The sequence below is a fragment of the Tursiops truncatus genome, chromosome 13 (genome assembly GCF_011762595.2).
Source record: "Tursiops truncatus isolate mTurTru1 chromosome 13, mTurTru1.mat.Y, whole genome shotgun sequence".
Taxonomy (NCBI): Eukaryota; Metazoa; Chordata; class Mammalia; order Artiodactyla; family Delphinidae; genus Tursiops; species Tursiops truncatus.
In genome coordinates this window covers 73380519-73400793 of record NC_047046.1, presented here as the reverse complement: position 1 = coordinate 73400793, position 20275 = coordinate 73380519, and the positions used below count along the sequence as shown (strand labels likewise).

The 20275-nt window shown below is 43.7% G+C and overlaps 1 protein-coding gene across 3 annotated transcripts in view; it reads left to right on the top strand.

Annotated features, from left to right (window-relative positions):
- The window catches only part of CCBE1 (collagen and calcium binding EGF domains 1), a 244326-nt gene that overhangs the window by 105658 nt on the left and 118393 nt on the right, over window positions 1-20275 (top strand). The gene's annotated exons all lie outside the window — the stretch shown is intronic.

Below are 20275 nucleotides of genomic sequence, written 5' to 3'. Positions count from 1 at the left end.
AAATGATAAAGATCAGAGCAGAAATAAATGAAATCGAAACAAAGAAAACAATAGCAAAGATCAATAAAACTAAAAGCTGGTTCTTTGAGACGATAAACAAAATTGATAAACCATTAGCCAGACTGATCAAGAAAAAGAGGGAGAGGACTCAAATCAATAAAATTAGAAATGAAAAAGGAGAAGTTACAACAGACACTGCAGAAGTACAAAGCATCCTAAGAGACTACTACAGGCAACTCTATGCCAATAAAATGGACAACCAGGATGAAATGGACAAATTCTCAGAAAGGTATAACCTTCCAAGACTGAACCAGGAAGAAATAGAAAATATGAACAGACCAATCACAAGTAATGAAATTGAAACTGTGATTAAAAATCTTCCAACAAACAAAAGTCCAGGACCAGATGGCTTCACAGGTGAATTCTATCAAACATTTAGAGAAGAGCTAACACCTATCCTTCTCAAAGTCTTCCCAAAAATTGCAGAGGGAGGAACACTCCCAAACTCATTCTATGAGGCCACCATCACCCTGATATCAAAACCAGACAAAGATACTACAAAAAAAAGAAAATTACAGACCAATATCATTGATGAATATAGATGCAAAAATCCTCAATAAAATACTAGCAAACAGAATCCAACAACACATTAAAAGGACCATACACCATGGTCAAGTAGGATTTATCCCAGGGATGCAAGGATTCTTCAATATACGCAAATCAATCAATGTGATGCACCATATTAACAAATTGAAGAATCAAAACCATATGATCATCTCAATAGATGCAGAAAAAGCTTTTGACAAAATTCAACACCTATTTATGATAAAAACTCTCCAGAAAGTAGGTATAGAGGGAACCTACCTCAACATAATAAAGGCCATATATGACAAACCCACAGCAAACTTCATTTTCAGTGTTGAAAAACTGAAAGCATTTCCTCTAAGATCAGGAACAAGACAAGGATGTCCACTCTCACCGCTGTTATTCAACATAGTTTTGGAAGTCCTAGCCATGGAAATCAGAGAAGAAAAAGAAATAAAAATTATACAAATTGGAAAAAATGTAAAACTGTCACTGTTTGCAGATGACATGATACTATACATAGAGAATCCTAAAGTTGTCACCAGAAAACTACTAGAGCTAATCAATGAATTTGGTAAAGTTGCAGGATACAAAATTAATGCACAGAAATCTCTTGCATTCCTATCCACTAATGATGAGAGATCTGAAAGAGAAGTTAAGGAAACACTCCCATTTACCATTGCAACAAAAGGAATAAAATACCTAGGAATAAACCTACCTAGGGAGACAAAGACCTGTATGCAGAAAACTATAAGACACCGATGAAAGAAAGATGATACCAAGAGGTGGAGAGATACACTGCATTCTTGGATTGGAAGAATCAATATTGTGGAAATGACTCTACTACCCAAAGCAATCTACAGATTCAGTGCAATCCCTATCAAATTACCAATGGCATTTTTTACAGAACTAGAACAAAAAATCTTAAAACTTGTATGGAGACACAAAAGACCCCGAATAGCCAAAGCAGTCTTGAGGGAAAAAAACGGAGCTGAAGGAATCAGACTCCCTGACTTCAGACTATATTACAAAGCTACAGTAATCAAGACAATATGATACTGGCACAAAAACGGAAACATAGATCAGTGGAACAAGATAGAAAGCCCAGAGATAAACCCATGCACCTACAGTCAACTAATCTATGACAAAGGAGGCAAGGATATACAATGGAGAAAAGACAGTCTCTTCAGTAAGTACGCTGGGAAAACTGAACAGCTACATGTAAAAGAATGAAATTAGAACACTCCTAATACCGTACACAAAAATAAACTCAAAATGGATTTGAGACTTAAATATAAGAGTGGACACTGTAAAACTCGTAAGGGAAAACATAGGAAAACGCTCTTTGACATAAATCACAGCAAGATCTTTTTTGATCCACCTCCTAGAATAATGGAAATAAAAATAAACAAATGGGACGTAATAAAACTTCAAAGCTTTTGCACAACAAAGGAAACCATAAACAAGATGAAAAGACAACCCTCAGAATGGGAGAAAATATTTGCCAACGAATCAACAGACAAAGGATTAATCCCCAAAATATATAAACAGCTCATGCAGCTCAAAAGTAAAAAACCAAACAACCCAATCCAGAAATGGGCAGAAGACCTAAATAGACATTTCTCCAAAGAAGACATACAGCTGGCCAAGAAGCACATGAAAAGCTGCTTAACATCACTAATTATTAGAGAAATGCAAATCAAAAGTGCAATGAGGTATCACCTCACACCAGTTAGAATGGGCATCATCAGAAAATCTACAACAAGTGCTGGAGAGGGTGTGGAGAAAAGGGAACCCTCTTGCACTGTTGGGAATGTAAAGTGATACAGCCACTATGGAGAACAGTATGGAGGTTCCTCACAAAACTAAAAATAGAACTACCATACGACCCAGCAACCCCACTACTATACCCAGAGAAAACCATAATGCAAAAAGACACATGCACCCCAATGTTCACTGCAGCACTATTTACAATAGCCACCTCATGGAAGCAAACTAAATGCCCAGCGACAGATGAATGGATAAAGAAGATATGGTACATATATAAAATGGAATATTACTGAGCCAGAAAAAGGAACAAAATTGGGTTATTTGTAGAAATGTGGATGCATCTAGAGACTGTCACACAGAGTGAAGTAAGTCAGAAAGAGAAAAACAAATATTGTATATTAACGCATATATGTTGAACCTAGAAAAATGGTACAGATGAACCAGTTTGCAGGGCAGAAATTGAGACACAGATATAGAGAACAAACGTATGGACACCAAGGGGGGAAAGCAGCAGGTGTGTGTGTGTGTGTGTGTGTGTGAGTGAGTGATGAATTGGGCAATTGGGATTGATGTGTATTCACTGATGTGTATAAAGTTGATGACTAATAAAAACCTGCTTTATAAAAAAATAAAAAATTAAAAAAAAAGTCATGTACCACAATGTTTATTGTAGCACTATTTACAGTAACCAGGACATGGAAGCAACCTAAGTGTCCATGGACAGATGAATGGATAAAGAAGATGTGGCATATATATACAATGGAATGTTACTCAGCCATGAAAAGAAACAAAATTGAGTTATTTGTAGTGAGGTGGATGGAACTAGAGTCTGTCATACAGAGTGAAGTAAGTCAGAAAGAGAAGAACAAATATCATATGCTAACACATATATATGGAATCTAAGAAAAAAAAAAAAAGGTCATGAAGAACCTAGGGGCAGGACAGGAATAAAGGCACAGACGTACAGAATAGATTTGAGGACACAGGGAGGGGGAAGGGTAAGCTGGGACGAAGTGAGACAGTGGCATGGACATAGATACACTACCAAATGTAAAACACATAGCTAGTGGGAAGCAGCCGCATAGCACAGGGAGATCAGCTCGGTGCTTTGTGATCACCTAGAGGGGTGGGATAGGGAGGGTGGGAGGGGAGGCACAAGAGGGAGGGGATATGGGGATATGTGTATGCATATAGCTGATTCACTTGTTATACAGCAGAAACTAACACAGCATTGTAAAGCAGTTATACTCAAAGATGTTAAAAATAAAATGTTACGAACAAAAAAATAAAAAGACCACAGGGCTTCCCTGGTGGCGCAGTGGTTGAGAGTCCGCCTGCCGATGCAGGGGACACGGGTTCATGCCCTGGTCTGGGAGGATCCCACGTGCCGCGGAGCGGCTAGGCCCGTGAGCCATGGTCACTAAGCCTGCGCGTCCGGAGCCTGTGCTCCACAACGGGAGAGGCCACAGCAGTGAGAGGCCCTCGTACTGCAAAAAAAAAAAAAAAAAAAACACAGAAGTTTAAAGGTACATTTTCTTGGAATCTATGTGTAGAGCTAAACTGAAACACTGAGCAAGGAGGTTGCTGAAATTTGTGCGTGGTTTTGACTCAATTTTTAACAAGACTTTTTTTTGGCAGTAGAATTCCTGTTACAGTGTTTTAAACCTAAATCCTCTTTCTCTAAGGCACAGCGTTAGCAGTTCATTGCCTTGTAAGTGACTTATTAAGGAAATATTTTATTGTATGACTTTGAGCTTCAATTTTAGGTCATCAGTCAATTTCAATTAAAGTTCTAGAAGTGTTAAAGAATGCGGCAAATCACCATACTACGAATTATTTGGAAGTATCACACCTGGAGTCAGTCTCAAAAACACTGTGGTCTAATCTAGATTCTCAGAAAATGCCATGTCATGTTACTATAATTAGATCCCATGGGCCACATTGGTGTGAACCAGCGATGACTCAGCTCTGAGGTAATTCAGGAGTTACTGGCACCTGTGTGGTCTTTTTAATGCTAGCTGCTGTTCCAGTTGGCCTAGTACAGATAGAGTATGTCCCACCATGAAGCGGGGAGCTGTGAAGGAGCAGAAGAGCATTAGAATGGTATTTAATCTGAAGATTTAGACCGTTCGTTTAGCAAAAAAATATATTTAATTCCCATCATGTGAAGACTTAAAAATTCAGATAGTTCCTGTCCTCAGGATGCTCACAATGAATTAATGAACGAAAATAAATGAATTACATTACATAGTAAATAATGGGAGTATAAATGAAGTTCTGTAGAATTTCAGATCTTTATGGCAGTTACTCTAATTTGTAGGAACCATAATACATCGATAACTTCATTTTCTATCTGGGAAGTTGTGGCACTTGGATTTATATTAACTCTAAGAAGTTTATTTATGTACGTATGTATGGCTGCGTTAGGTCTTTGTTGCTGCGTGCGGGCTTTCTCTGGTTGTGAGCGGGGGCTACTCTTCATTGCGGTGCACGGGCTTCTCATTGCGGTGGCTTCTCTCGTTGCGGAGCACAGGCTCTAGGCACGTGGGCTTCAGCAGTTGTGGCATGTGGGCTCCGTAGTTGTGGCTCACGGGCTCTAGAGCGCAGGCTCAGTAGTTGTGGTGCATGGGCTTAGTTGCTCTGCAGCATGTGGGATCCTCCTGGGCCAGGGCTTGAACCTGTGTCCCCTGCATTGGCAGACGGATTCTTTTTTTTTTTTGGATTACCAACTGGTTTTATTTATTTATTTTTAACATCTTTATTGGAGTATAATTGCTTTACAGTGGTGTGTTAGTTTTTGCTTTATAACAAAGTGTATCAGCTATACATATACATATATCCCCATATCTCCTCCCTCTTGTGTCTCCCTCCCACCCTCCCTATCCCATCCCTCTAGGTGGTCACAAAGCACCGAGCTGATCTCCCTGTGCTATGCGGCTGCTTCCCACTAGCTATCTATTTTACATTCGGTAGTGTATATATGTCCATGCCACTCTCTCTCTTCGTCCCAGCTTACGCTTCCCCCTCCTCATGTCCTCACATCTATTCTCTATGTCTGCATCTTTATTCCTGTACTGCCCCTACATTCCTCATAACCATTTTTTTTTTAGGTTCCATACATATGTGTTAGCATATGGTGTTTGTTTTTCTCTTTCTGACTGACTTCTCTCTGTATGACAGACTCTAGTTCCATCCACCTCACTACAAATAACTCAATTTCGTTTCTTTTTGTGGCTGAGTAATATTCTATTGTATATATGTGCCACGTTTTCTTTATCCATTCATATCAATTTTGTTTATCTCCTCAAAGAACCAGCTTTTAGTATTATTGATCTTCACTATTGTTTCCTTCATTTCTTTTTCATTTATTTCTGATCTGATCTTTATGATTTCTTTCTTTCTGCAAACTTTGGGGTTTTTTTATTTTTCTTTCTCTAATTGCTTTAGGTGTAAGTTTAGGTTGTTTATTTGAGATGTTGCTTGTTTCTTGAGGTAGGATTGTATTGCTATAAACTTCCCTCTTATAACTGCTTTTGCTGCATCCTATAGGTTTTGGGTCATCGTGTTTTCATTGTCATTTGTTTCTAGGTATTTTTTGATTTCCTCTTTGATTTCTTCAGTGATCTCTTGGTTATTAAGTAGTGTATTGTTTAGCCTCCATGGGCAGGCGGATTCTTAACCACTGTGCCACCAGCAAAGTCCCAAGAAGTTTCTTGATTCTTTTTTTTTTCTTTCTCTGCAGTTTTGACCAAATTATGTCAACTAAATGGAGAACAAAAGAGTAGCATAAATTTTATGAAGCGTATGGGTCCAAAGTTAAGGTTTGGGGGCTGTATTAGAGTTTCCTAGATAAACAGAACCAGTAGCATCTATGTCTAGAGGGGGAGAGATGTATAAGTAATTGACTCATGCCATTGTAGAGGTTGGAAAGGCTGGGACAGCAGTCAGGAGGTTTGGGGAAGAGCTGGTGGTGCAGTCTTGAGTCTGAAGGCTGGAAACTCAGGCAGGCTTTCTGGGTTTTACTTTCTGGAGGCAGGATCCCTCAGGAAACCTCCCTCTTTGCTCTTAAGGTCTTCGACTGACTGCATGAGGCCTGCTCACATTAGGAAGGGTGATCTCTTTTACACAAAGTCTACTGATTTAAATGTTAAGCACATCTAAAACATAACTTTCCAGCTACATCTAGACTAATGTTTGACCAAACAGCTGCTCACCATGGTCTGGCCAAGTTGACACATAACATTAACCATCTCAGGGCCACATGCATCTCTGTCGTCTTCAGTGTCTTTAAGACATTGCATCATGAATGAAGCATGAATGTTCAGGGGTCAGAGTTCATTCTCTTAAACTGTCCTGGGTTTCAGCTTTAACTTCCTGCTATCTGAGGGCTGTCCTGAGACCTCTGGGTCACCCTGCTTGTCTCTATTTGCTGAAGTTTGAAAGTAAATGAAGTTAATCCAACCAAGCTTGCCCCAGCAATATAATTATCTTGACTAATTTACATATTTTGACACGTCTCATAGAGCAGATTTTTTTTCCCAAAATCATCGGTGTGATATAAAATCGTGACAAGGATGTGAAGTGGGAGGGAAGCTGTTATATAGTCACTTTTCTTCCTTGAAGTAATTCACTTGGAAACATTGTCAAAACAATCTGTGGCGAAGTCTGTGCAGTGCCATTTCACGTGGGTTTAATTATGTTACCCCCCAAAAACCCAAACACACATATGATATTATTCTGGCATCTCAGAAAATCGACCTGTAATAACAGGAAATCCGGGACCTGTTTTATTTAGTCTCCCTATAACAACAGTTGGTTCCAGCTTCACCAGGGCAAGGGAAAAAACGTAAAATTGGTGACAGCTACAATAATACTGCCTCAGCTAGATTAAACTCAATAGCAAAGCTGATCTGATGCCCTAAGACACTTTTTAAAACTCACTTTCACTCACTGTTACAGGCTTGCTTCATGGTTTCTTTCTTTTCATGCTCAGTAACTATGAAAGTGCTGATGAATGCCAGGGTGATGCCAAGTAATATGTTGTTGATTTTTGTTTTCCCCCAGATACCACCTCTGCCAAAACAACCACTGCAAAGACCCATTTTGGTGTCATTCTTAGGTCATTCTGAAAAGGATGTACGTTGTCACTGGGTTTCTCCAGTGGCTAGAGTCTAGACTAGCCTAGACTCTAGGAGTCTAAAGATAGCTCTGACCAGGGTCCAGACAACATTTACTACTGGCTCAGAGAGCTGGGCCCCTCTCCCAGATTTTGATGAAGTAGGTCTGGGGTGGGACCTGAGAATTTGCGTTTCTAATAAAGTCCCAGGTCTGGACCATACTTTGAGAATCACTCTTCTGTGTGTATCAGAGAGAAAATATATTAGGTTAAATCAACCTTGTTATAAGACCCAGGGGTTTCTACTGATTGTCCATTTTGTTTCATTCATCTATTTGTTTATTTTAGTGGAACTACTATATGGGTAGGTATAAAAAAAACACAACACTGTCATCAAAGAACTTAAAATCTTTTTTTTTTTTTTAAGAAGAGCAAAAAGAAGCACGTAAGGAAAATTCACGTGATAATGCAAAGCAATACGCGATTTTGTGCCGAATGCTTCAGTCTCTCCTGATGCCCTTAAGCAAGCCGACCTCTACAAGGAAACAAGTTAATCCTGACTTGCTCCATTGTGGACGAAAAAAAGAGAAAAGAAGCACGTTCCACTTTGGGGGGTTGACAATTACTATAATCAGAAGTGGTGGGGTGATTTTCTGGCTTAGGCTCATATATATTCCAACTCAGCAGTCAACTCACTCCTCTGATGGAGCATGAAATTGAAGCAATATGGCCTCCCAGCTGCAGGACCAGCTTTGTGGGATCTGGGCCCAGGGCACTGCTCAAGGACCACATGAATGACAGAGGCTCTGATGTCTCTAGATTTTCATCCTGGTTGGTGGGCAGTGGAGGGGGCCTCCGGCTCTCTTGGAGCCGGGGTGCTGGGATTCTACTCTGATTCCTTTGCCCAGCAGTAGTTCTGCCCTTTGTCCTTTCTGGAAACCTCACACACAGAGCACTTTTAATATTGCATTGATGAGCTTCCCTGGCCCCCTGGGAGGTCCTGGCCCCCCCAGCATCTCCCTGAGGGCAGCTTCCCTTTCATTTTCTGGGAGGTCACTGCCCTGGACTCTTCTCCCCTGGCTGTGATCTCGGGGATCCTGCCCTAGACTCTTGCTCACAGCTGTTTGGGGCTTAAGTCAAATCCCAAAGAATACATGCAAAGCCACGCAGAAGCCAGGAATGGTGCAGCCGGACACACCTCCCTTAAACACTATTGTACTCCCTTGATCAAAACCCTGCTGCTAACTCTTTTCAGCTCTGGCTCAGAGGCCTGGCTTTCAAAGCCCCTCCTTACCAAACACAGCCTCTGTTTCCGAGGGTGGCTCTGCTTGGCCTCACTCACCGTCTTGTCCCTCCGTTGTGTGGGCTCGTGTCCCCCAGCACATTCCACTGTTCCTCTCCCTTGTGAGCAGCAGTGGGTGGCAGTGATGGTCAGTAGCACACAGCTTCCTACTTAATTCCTCTCTCAGGCTCTCCCTGGAAGCTCCCTCCCCACAACCAGAATGCAGAAGTTACTACACGTGACCGTTCAGTGTCTCTTCATATTTTGAAGCCCCAGCCTTCAATGTGACTGTATTTGGAAAAAGGGCCTTGATGGGGGTGATTAAGTTTAAATAAGGTCATAAGGGTGGAGCCCTGATCCAATGAGATTAGTGTCCTTACTTAAAAGAAGAGACAAGAGCAGTCTCTTGCTATCTCCCTCTCGCTATCTCACTCACTTGCTCTCTCTGTTGCTCTTGCTGGCTCTCTGTATCACTCTCTCTTACTCTGTATGTGCACAGGCCCTGAGGAAAGGCCATGTGAGAACAGCGAGAAGGAAGCTGTCTGCAACTCAGTTCTCACCAGATGTGAGCCCCTGCTGGCACCTTGACATTGGACTTTCAGCCTCCAGAACTAAGAGAAAATAACTTTCTGTTGTTTAAGCCATGCAGCTTGTCTGAGCTGAGACAGGAGGGTTCGTTCAGGTTTGGGAAGTGCTGGAAGGACCCCTGCAGGGACCCATTTTTGCCCCAGAGGGATTTTCCTCGCTGTGGTTCTTTCTTTGTGAGTTCAGGTTTCAAAAGTTAGAAAAATAATAGCCGTGGCAGCAATTTTTAAAAAGCCCTTATGAGTAAGCGGACACATTTAAAGTTCAAAACAAGTTAACAATTTTTTAAAATTGTACAATTCAAAAATAACATTGGGAAAGGGCTGTCTTAGATCAGTGCTCTGGTTGGTGCGTGAAATATGAGTCCATTGATAAAACCTGGAGTGAACTGGGTCTGCTTTACATCTGCACATTATTGACGCTGACTTTTATCCCCGTCAGAAGCAGCATGGTGTTTACTTGTTGTTGAGCAAAATCACATTGTTGGCAAGTGTTGGCTACAGTCTCAGACAGTTCTAGGCAGAGCAGTAGGACATCAGCCCTGAGAATGGACACACTGAAGGGACATTAGTTACCAGTAGAGGCACTGGTCACCTCACCAGTAGAATCAATACATTATCATGGAATCCACTGGGTGGCAGCTGGGGATGGTCTCTAGGGTGGAGTCGAGAACAAAACATTATGGCCGTCAGTCCCCTGCTTCTCCACCACCTCCTCGTGTGTGTGTTTCCCCATTAGCTAACTGAAGCGTTGGTGTTCTCCATGGTTCACACAAGCAAGAAATGTGTCATGAAATGAGATAGTGAATGAAAGAGTGCCTAGCATTTTTCAATAAAGCCAGATGGAGACACCTTGGAAATGACCAATTCCTCTAGCCTCTTTGCTTGACAAATGGAAAGGAAATAATCTGCAAAATGATTTGTGGTGGTGAATGTGGTAGCCTTAGGAAACTTGTCTTAAACTAAGTGGAGTTTTTTTCTTTTTATCTTAATTGCTCGTTTCACCCTGACTTTCATCTTTATTCTCAATGTCTTATGAGGCTTTACAGATTTTTTTGGTAGCTAGACATTCCAGGAAGCAGCAATTTTTGTTTTCTTGGAAAAAAAAGGCGGAGGGCATGATATTTCTTAAGAAGCAAATATTAGCCAACCACTCTGTCAGTGATGATATTTCTTAAGGGAATGGAGGGATTTTATTAATACGTTCAGATAAGATTAGCAGCATCAGCAAACAGGATCCTTGGCAACATACAGCAGAGCAGAACAGTTCTGTTCCTTTCTCAGGACAGTGAAGTACTTTTTTCCTATTTACTCTGTTATTGGGGCTTTTTCCAAACACGTGTGAAGAGCCTGTCCTAAGGATTTAACTGGCTGTGTGTGTGTATATATACATATGTTTAAAGCTGTTTAGTGACATAGAACTTCTGTCCTCTTAGGTTTCTTTTCTATGTCTCTGCTTAAATTTCACAGCATTTCTAAAGACAAGTGTAATTAGGTTCCTAGTAAATGATACGTATGAGCCTTAAGCAAACCTGTTCAATATTAAAGTGACCTCACCTCTCCCCCCGGAAATTTCCCATCTATAAATGGTCACAAGAGGCAAGTGGCCTGTTAAAATAAAGAAGGCTGTGAAAAAGCTATGCCTCTGGAGCAGAGGTCAGAGGTCATGACTCACGGGTCCTGGGTGAGGGTGACTGACTGGGGCCAGGGGCTCTGGACAAGAGTCCCAGAGCAGCCGCCTGATAAGCTCTGCCGTAGACTGTTTTACTCATTAGGTTGGATTTTGTGTTTGACTTTCTTGGGGGAGGAGAAGGTTTGAAAACCCGACAGTGTGTTCGAGAATTTAACAGGCTCTTCATCCGTGCTGTTTAAAAAAAACAAACAAAAAAAAACCCAAAAAGAACACAATCCGTTGACAGCCCGCGTTCCCCTCTTTTGTTCCCCCTTATATTTCTTTCCGTTGATGGATTTGTTTGCGCGCCCGTGCTTACCCAGCCTTCTGGAAGTCTCCACCTCAGCCAGTACGGGTTCTTCTCTCCAGAGCGGAACCCTCACTTCCTCCTAGTCTCTTGCGCAAATCAGCCCTTAGTCCCGTTCTCTGCCGCAGGCTCCGCAGACAGTGCCGTTTCTTCTCTAAACCCTGCGCTACCGCCGACTTGGGGGTTATGATCTCGAACAACCTTGTACCATTGGGGAACCGGTGCGCGTGTCTTACCCCGAAATTTTGAACTCCTTTCTTGGGAGGAACCGGGTTCTCATCATGTTTCATATCCTTGGTAGCATAAGAATTCTGTGCACCCCGTAGGCATTCAACAAGGACTCGGTGACTAGATTGAGGCCCAGGGGACCTAGCTTCCAAGCGTCCCTTAACCTCGGCTCACTTACCCCAATAGAGGCCTCACTCCGTGCATCCAGGGCCTCTCAAGGCTCTGTGCCTTGGAAGCCCATCCTTCAACCTCTCTGCATCCTAGGCTGGCGTGTGCAGCGCCGTGGGAGAGGGAAGAAGCGGGGCCAGCGGCTGCCCCGTGAGCTCTGGCGCCCCTTGGTTCAGCAGCAGCCTTGAGAGCAGGCAGAGCGGGGCGGCTGCTGCGCCTTCCCTTCCGCATCGTGTGCACATCGGCTCTGGGGCCTGGCGCACCTGGGGAGCTGGGAATGCTGAGAAGGGCAGTCCCATCTTAGTTGAGCCAATGCAGCCTGAATGCAAGAATCTGCAAATGTATAAAGATCCCCATAAACAATGCAGACCATTTCATCTTTGTTTTAAACGTAAGCTCTTTATAAAGTGGACTTAAGCGTGGAGTACCTCTTTCCTTGGATACTGCCACTTCAGGGAAATAAACAAAAACCCCCAAAATCCCAGTGTGGCTTGGAGAAGTTACAAGCTATGATGATACATTAATTCTCCAAATAATTATTAACTTCAGAACTGATTGGAGCATCCTAAAAATGATTAGTTCTCTGAACAGAAGTGTAATTAAATTCTGACGCACAAGGTCATTGCCCGGCCATCCACTTGTTCACACCACAGGGCCTCTGCCTTTAATGTTGCATAAACCTTTGTCTTCTGCAGCTGGGTCATATTCAGTAAGTAATTACAGCGCATCTGAGGAAGGTCACTCCCAGAGCTTCCATTAATCATCTCCAGGAAAGGAGGCTGGAGAGGCCAACGTTACCGCAGGTCACTTTCTCCTGTCACGATGATCCGAGGCCTCCTCACGCCCTGGGCTCCATCACAGCCCCCGCTTTAATCGCTCCTGGAAGTCAGAACACAGCTAGGCCTGAACACCCCAGGGACTTGTCCATCGCTGGGATTTGGCCCCGTTGAGATCTCGGGTGTGCTCTGAGGATAAGATGCCTTGTCTGTATTTCATGTGTTTCCCAAGAGAGCCCAGCCCAAGGCCATGGCAGCTAGGTCAGCTGAGACATCATTCAAGTCAGAAATCGGACAGGAGACCAGGTGTCAGAGGTAAGAGGGGTGGAGGTCCTGGGACAGGTGTAGCTCACCTGGGAACTTGCAGAGCTAAGGCCTGCAGACCGGGGTTCTGAGTGAACCCTGGAAATGATGAGATTCTGAATAACCTGAGATGCCTAGCAAGTGCCTTTCATGAGCCACGCTGCAGGCAGCAAAGCTTCCCTCTGGCACTGTCTGCAGTACCCCCAAGCTCCTGAGCTCTGGTTTTACTGCCAAGATGGGACGTCATTTATAACAGATGGAGTTGGTCTGTTTCTTCGGGATGTCCAAGCTGCGGCGGTACACCGACTTCCCTTCACACGGTATAAGGAATGACTCTAGGTCAGTGGCATATTCACACATGGTACAGCAACATTTTTTTTTTTTTTCAACTTTTGCACATTCTGAATGGAACCGAAGATTTCCACTGCAAGTTAGCTCTGTAGCTGTTTCTTTCTAAAGCAACTACATGGCGTGCTTGGGTTGCTGTCCTTTCTACTCTTTCTGAAATTGAAGGCAAGTTGTGCCAGAGAGCTGGCACAGGAACCAGACCCTTGAATTATGACATTGGACCTGGGATTCTGGAGCAGAAACTTACTATCACCTTTTGGCAAACGTAACAGGAGACCACGAGGGCTGAGGGTGTAGGTTGTGCGGGTCTTTGTGCAGCTGTAAGTGACTGTAACATACCTGTTAAAACTTGTCCTCACATGCAGCTCACTCTCCCAAGAGCGAAGGATCCATTTGTTCTTTTAAACTTTTAGTCTTTTACCTTTGAGTGCAGGGCAATCAACAGATCTTCGTGTTGAAAGATTTTTTTAAAAAGAAAAAAAGTTTCAAATTTTGAAATGATTTATTACTAAATGTCCCATTGTTAGAGCAGAATGGGTAAAACTGGCCATATGTATATGTTAAATTATGAAGAGCACACACACCTGTTTATTAAGTTGGTGGGGAGAGAATAAAACGAAGGTCTGAGCCAGAGGAATCCAAGAAATTGTGTCCTCCAACCGTCTTATTATATGAATGCCTTTAAACCAATGCCTGGATTAATTAAGGCCCATGCTGGTTACTGGCAGAGAACTAGAATTTGAATTCTTTCTTGACGACATTTCCACAGTGACTGGGCCATGCCCTGATGAGCCCCCAGGAATCTTTCCCCATCATCTGCCTCCACAGACTGTCCTATCTAGCATGGACGAGGCTGGTCACCCGTGCTGGACCGTGGGACACCTTCTCATCACCTTGTCACATAAAATCTCTGATGTAATAGGGAAAGAGGAGATCCTAGTAGCTCGTGGATATCTGGCAGGTCTAACTGTTGAGTCCTCAAGAGTTGGCCGTTTCGGTCTCTCATTCTTCACGGAGCTCATCTCTTATCAGAAGTCCTCTGGCCTCCTTGCCTCTTGGACCAGTGACCCAAAGGAAAGTGAGAATGACATGAACACTGTCAATAACAAATAGCTGTTTGGGTTGCTCAAAGCACCTCTGTGAAGTCAAGAAATGCTTTGTCTGTGATGGATATTCTGTTTTTAGGCCAGACGATCATTTAAAACAGACTGTATAATAAAGTCAACATACAGTGGAATAATGGAATGTGATGAACTGTACTTAGGTTGTAAAAATCGGACATAAGAGACAGAAGATGATGAGCCAGCTCCCCTCCTTAGTTCCTTTACTCCTGGTCAAGCTTCCGATCTGGAAGGTGCACTCTCATTTCACTGAACATTGATCAGTAACCAGAATTCTCTCCTAGATGCTCATTTTCCACAGCAGTAGCTTATCCGACGTCTGGAAGGGCACGGAAAGCTTCTCCGTCATGGGCCATGCTTTGCGATACCACAGATATGTTTTATTTACACTTCCAGGACTTTGCTCCTTGGGCCTCCAGGTCACCACAGTGGTGACAGGGCCTGCAGTGTTGGAGTCTGTGGCTGAAAACAGTGGTGGCATTTCAGTATCACTTGTCAGAGTTTGGGGCTCAGAAGCAGAAGACAGCCTATGAGGCAGTGTCTGCTCACCTAAAAAGTATGCTTTTCCCAAATAAAAATGGTACCTGGGGCTGGTCTGGATTCTGCCCCAAACCTTCTCCCCTTTCCTTCGCCACTGGAGCAGGAAGGATTTTACTGGCTTGAGTTCAGGATGCGGCTGACAAGGCACTGTTGGCATCTCTCAGCAGCTGTAACTCTGTGCCCACTTCTAAGGCGGGGCTGTCGCTGCATCTGCGTTACACATGCCTGGCTTGTGTTGCGGTTGTGTGTGACAGTCTCTCTGGTTGAGTGTGACTGTGAGGATCTCTTGGGGCCTCAGTTTCCTCATCTGTCAAATGAGAGGGCCCCCCATGCCTCTGAGGTCGTGATGTTACGTGTGCCTGTGCTCAGATGGGGTTGAGCTGCATCTGCTGAACTGTAGTGTACCTTTGCCCCTTCTCAAAGTAATGACTGATTAAATAAGCAGAGACTCTCCCCCAGTTTGTTTGGCTCCAGATGAGTAGAACAGGGACCGTTACAAAATTGTCTCAGTAATTTGGCTGGGACTTTGCTGTCTTTTACTGATCCCAGGATTAGGATGGTCACCCTTCTGATGATACACACATTGCAACCAGCTTTAGCTAGTGGGGATATCTCCCGGCACACACAGATCTCTCCCAACAGGCTGTATGAGTGTAGCTGTGTAATTAGTAGAGACTGTTTTTTCCATCTCCATCCTATCTCCCCAGTGTTACTATTTTATCTTTGTGTGGCTGGACACATAGGACAATTATATGATCAGAGGAAGACCAGCTTCAATTCAAGGGGGAAAACTGCACCTGTAGCCAAGTCTAAACATGCATTTCAAGGACATAGATAAACAGCATTTCTTTTCCCCAAAATGATTGATTACATGGTTCTTCTATTAAAAAGGCAAGTGAAAATACTCCAACACGTTTTCCATAGGCTGCCACTTAGCGTTTATTGTGATACGAAATGAATTTGATCAACTATTTTCCTTTTTGATTTAGACAACTTCCCAGAGTAATCTTTGCATACCTGTTAGAAAAATGACGTTGGAACTGTTGCCACCTCTGACGTACACTTGTTTCACATTATTAAGTGAACAAATGGGTACTTAGGGTAGCTGAAGCAGAGGGAGCTGGAAGATGGCCTCCAGACACCACCAGAATCAAGATGCACGTCAACAGGAGGAATGTCTTTGTTAAGACGTATAATCTTGCCAAAAACTGGATGAAGAGTGGAAAAGTTCTTTCTCTCGCATCCCAGATCGTCCATGAACTGACCTGCTGATGAAGCATTCTACACGTGTTACCTCAGTGATCACAATAAACGCAAAAGCATAAATACCCTGGGGAAAACATGGCCGCAGGATTTTGTAGCTCTTTCCATCAAGAGCTGGAGTCCATTTCCCCGCCCTCGTGGCTTCCTCTGGCCAGTAGAATGTGACACAAGTGCTGACATGCCTAGACCACAAGAGGCCTGACAGCTTCTGCCTTCACCCTCTTGGAATGTTCCTGCCCCTGTGAAGGAAGCTCAGTCTAGACAACTAAATGATGAGAGGCTCATGGAGAGGCCCGGATGACAGCCAGCATCCAGGCACCAGCCGTGTGAATGAGTACCTATTACACCCTCCAGCCCTAGACCAGCTGCCCAGATGACCAGAGCCGTGAGTGAGCCAAGGCAAGAATTGCCTAGCTCAAATGGAGAATAATGTTCAAATAAGTAACGGTGGGTTTCAGCCACTGAGTTTTGGGGTGATTTGTTACACAGCAATAGGTAACTGATACATCCCCACAACCCAGGTGAAGAAACTGAGGATCAGGAAGGTTAAGTAACTCGCCCAAGGATTGTAGAGGCAATAAGTGGCAGAATCATGATCTGAACTAGATCTTTATAACTTCAGATTCTCATTGGCTTGTCCCAAAACGATCCCACTTCAGTTAAAAAAGTCCTGAAATGCTGGCAAGGTAAAGTTTTTTTTAAAGGACTAGTCTCTTATAAACAGAAGATAAGGACAAGCTTTAAAACATAATTTTGTTGTGTTTTAGTCTTTATTTTTCTGTTTCTCTTCAATAGGAGGTGTTTCCCAAATCACCTCCAGAGACTGCTCTTTGGGAGCAGGATTCTTGAGCTAACAGGCTTTTTCAGCTGCTCATCTTCTAGCCTCACGGGGCTTGAGCAAGCATAACTCATCTGAGGTCGGCGCTTTCTAATTATAAGAACTTTCTGGTCCAATCTACTTAATGAAGGAAAATATTCACCAGGGAAGGCAGCCTGCTCTAGCAGTTGGTATTTTGAAGTTTGTGAAGTACAGTCACCCCTTGGTTATCCCCAGAGGATTGGTTCTAAAATCCAGGGGTGCTCAATTCGGCCCTCTGTATCTGCAGTTCTACATCCTCACCTTCAACCAATCAGTGATGTTGTAATACTGTAGTATTTCTAAAAATTTTTATTGGAGTATAGTTGCTTTATGATGTTAGTTTCTACTGTACAGCAAAGCGAATCAGCTATATGTATACATATATCCCCTCTTTTCTGGATTTCCTTCTCATTTAGGTCATTGCAGAGCATCGAGTAGAGTTCCCTGTGCTATACAGTAGGTTCTCATTAGAATACTGTAGTATTTATTGAAAAAATCTGCCTGTGAGTGGACCCGCACAGTTCAAACCCAAGTCGTTCAAGGGTCAGCTGTATTTTGGGTGAGGGCCCTTCTGAGGAGCTAGGCCATTAATAAGGGTCAGGAAACCTTTTCCGTGAAGGACCAGATAGTATTTTAGGCTTTTCAGGCCAAATGGTCACTGTCACAACCACTCAGTTCTGCCACTGTAGCTTGTAATGAGCCATAGGCAATATGTAAACAAGTGAATGTAGCTGTGTTCCAATAAAACTTTATTTACAAAAACAGATGGCGGGCTGTATTTGGCCAGTGGCTCATCGTTTGCCAACTCCTAAGTTAGAGGAAGCCTGCCCACCAAGAAACCACCTGTCACTGTGCTGCTGGTCTAGGTGTCTGTAGGGTCTGAATGATCACATAGCTTCCAGGTAGCTGCTGTATAGACAAACTAGAGGTAGGAGTCAGTACACCGCATAGGATCAGACGGCAAGAGATGCTTTCCAAGGATTCACGGAAGCACCCCCTCCAGTAGTGCTACCATTCCAGTGGACTCCCAAGAAAGCCGGGTGGCATCCAGCCAGCCATGTGGCACAGGGGAGCTTCCTCAGCTGTGTCCTTGGGCAAAGTTCTTTGAGTCTCAGCATACTTATCTATATAAGGGGGAGGTTAGTGAGGAACAGACTCTGCGAAATGTGTGGGCTCTTTATGCCGCACCGGTGTGGTCTTCACCCCGTGCTCGTGGAGTGCCATCATTGCCCAACGCGGGGAGCACCTGTAGATGATGAAAGTGGTTACTGCCTGCGGGCTTGGCTGGGGGCGAGCTAACGGCCTGGCTGGGCCCCGTATCTCTGCAGCTCTGTTGACTGCTGACCTTGCTTGTTCGTCTGATAGTCTGAGTTTGGGCATCTCTCCCGTGGCATTCACTCAGTTGGTGATAGAGGCAGTGGGGCAGGTGAGAGTTCAGTGCCTGCTGTTCCCAAGGGCTTAAGCAGCTGAGTGAAAGGTTATGTTCCTGGGCCCAGGCATAGCAGATGGAGTTTATTTTTAAAATCAGCCTCAATCAGTGAGATCATATATTACATGCTTTGAATTCAGTTTGCTTTTAGGGACTCTTTTCTATCCCTCCATAGGGTGCCCATTAATATTGTTTGCTCCTTCTAACTGCAGTGTGTCTAATTCAGTAATTTTGCTGGAATTTGCTTGGAGATGGTGGAATAAGAACTGGAGTAGCTTAGCTAATTCATCACAGTGAATGTAGGTTTTATTTTCACCAACGTTACGTTTCTGTAATACTGCCATCTTTTAATCAGATGTTGCCATTTTGAAGTGTGGATTATCTTATATTTTAAAAGCACACATATAACTGTCTGATCTATATTTCCAAGAGAAATGAAGAGCCTCGCAGTGCAAAGTATCTTTCTTTTGGTTATACTCTTAGTTTTAAGGACTTTCTGCAAATCGTTTGTCGGTCCATGATTTCATTTTCTGCGGTAGCAGCTGATTTGCCCGATTTGGGGTTTATTAGGAGAGCTTCCTGGGTTTTTCCTTCCATAATTGTTCCCTGCCGGATCTGAAAGGAATCTTAGTGATTAGCCATACCCTGCAATCCCTACCCTTCCCCTTTTATAGACCAGAAAATCCAAGCCACCTTCCTCAGGTTTCCATTAGATGTTGTTATGGGCTGAATGTTTGGGTCCTCCCCAAATTTCATGTGTTGAAATCCTAGCCTTCCATGTGACGGTATTTGGAGGTGGGGCCTTTGGGTAATTATTAGTTTGTGAGGATAGAGCTCTCATGAATGGGATTGATGTCTTTATAAGAAGAAAGGAGAGGACTTCCCTGGTGGTTCAGTGGTTAAGAATCTGCCTGCCAATGCAGGGGACACGGGTTCGAGCCCTGGCCCGGGAAGATCCCACATGCCGTGGAGCAACTAAGTCCGTGCGCCACAACTACTGAGCCTGTGCTCTAGAGCCCGTGAGCCACAACTGCTGAAGCCCCTGCACGTAGAGCCCATGCTCTGCAACAAGAGAAGCCACCGCAATGAGAAGCCTGCGCACCGCAGCGAAGAGTAGCTCCCACTCGCCACAACTAGAGAAAGACCGTGCACAGCAGCGAAGGCCCAACACAGCCAAATATAAAAACAAACAAGTAAATAAATAATTTTTTTTTAAAAAAAGAGTTTGTTTTTCTTTCTCTCTCTCCTCCCCGCCACCATGTGAGAGCACAGCTAGAAGGTGGCCATCTGCCTGCACGCCAGGAGGTGGGCTCTCACCAGACACTGGATCTGCTGGTACCTCCATCTTGGACTTCCCAGCCTCCAGAACCATTGTGAAATTGTTGTTAAAGCCATCGAGTCTGTGGTAATTTATTATAGCAGCTTGAACTAAGACAGATGTAGTTCACTCTATTTGGATAATGGAAACCGTAGCAATCTGAAAGTGTCCACGTAATTCTAGTTTCTCACCGGTGCAAATGCTCCTACTTGTACTCATAACAAAGACACCTTTCTTCTCAAAGAAAGAACAATGGGCTGAGAGTAAAGAGGAAGCTTAATGTCTTAGCCCAGGTGAACCACTAACCAGCCACATGGTCTGCACCCTAGTTGCCTTATTCATAAGACGAGACAACCACCTTGGATGAACTCGAGTCCTCTCTAGCACTCCTGAACATTTGACCATCAGATAGTTGGCATCATGTGACGGCACAGCTGCTAAGACATTTTCAGTTTAGTGTTAAGCGCCTAAAACCTCTTAATGGCTATTTCTTCAGCTATGGGGCGAATACAAGTGAAATGCGTTTAAGTCTTCAAAATCTTGGCTGAGATGCCCAATGCTTGTCTTTTGGTTGGGTTGTCCTTCCCTGAAGGAGAAGGACCATTT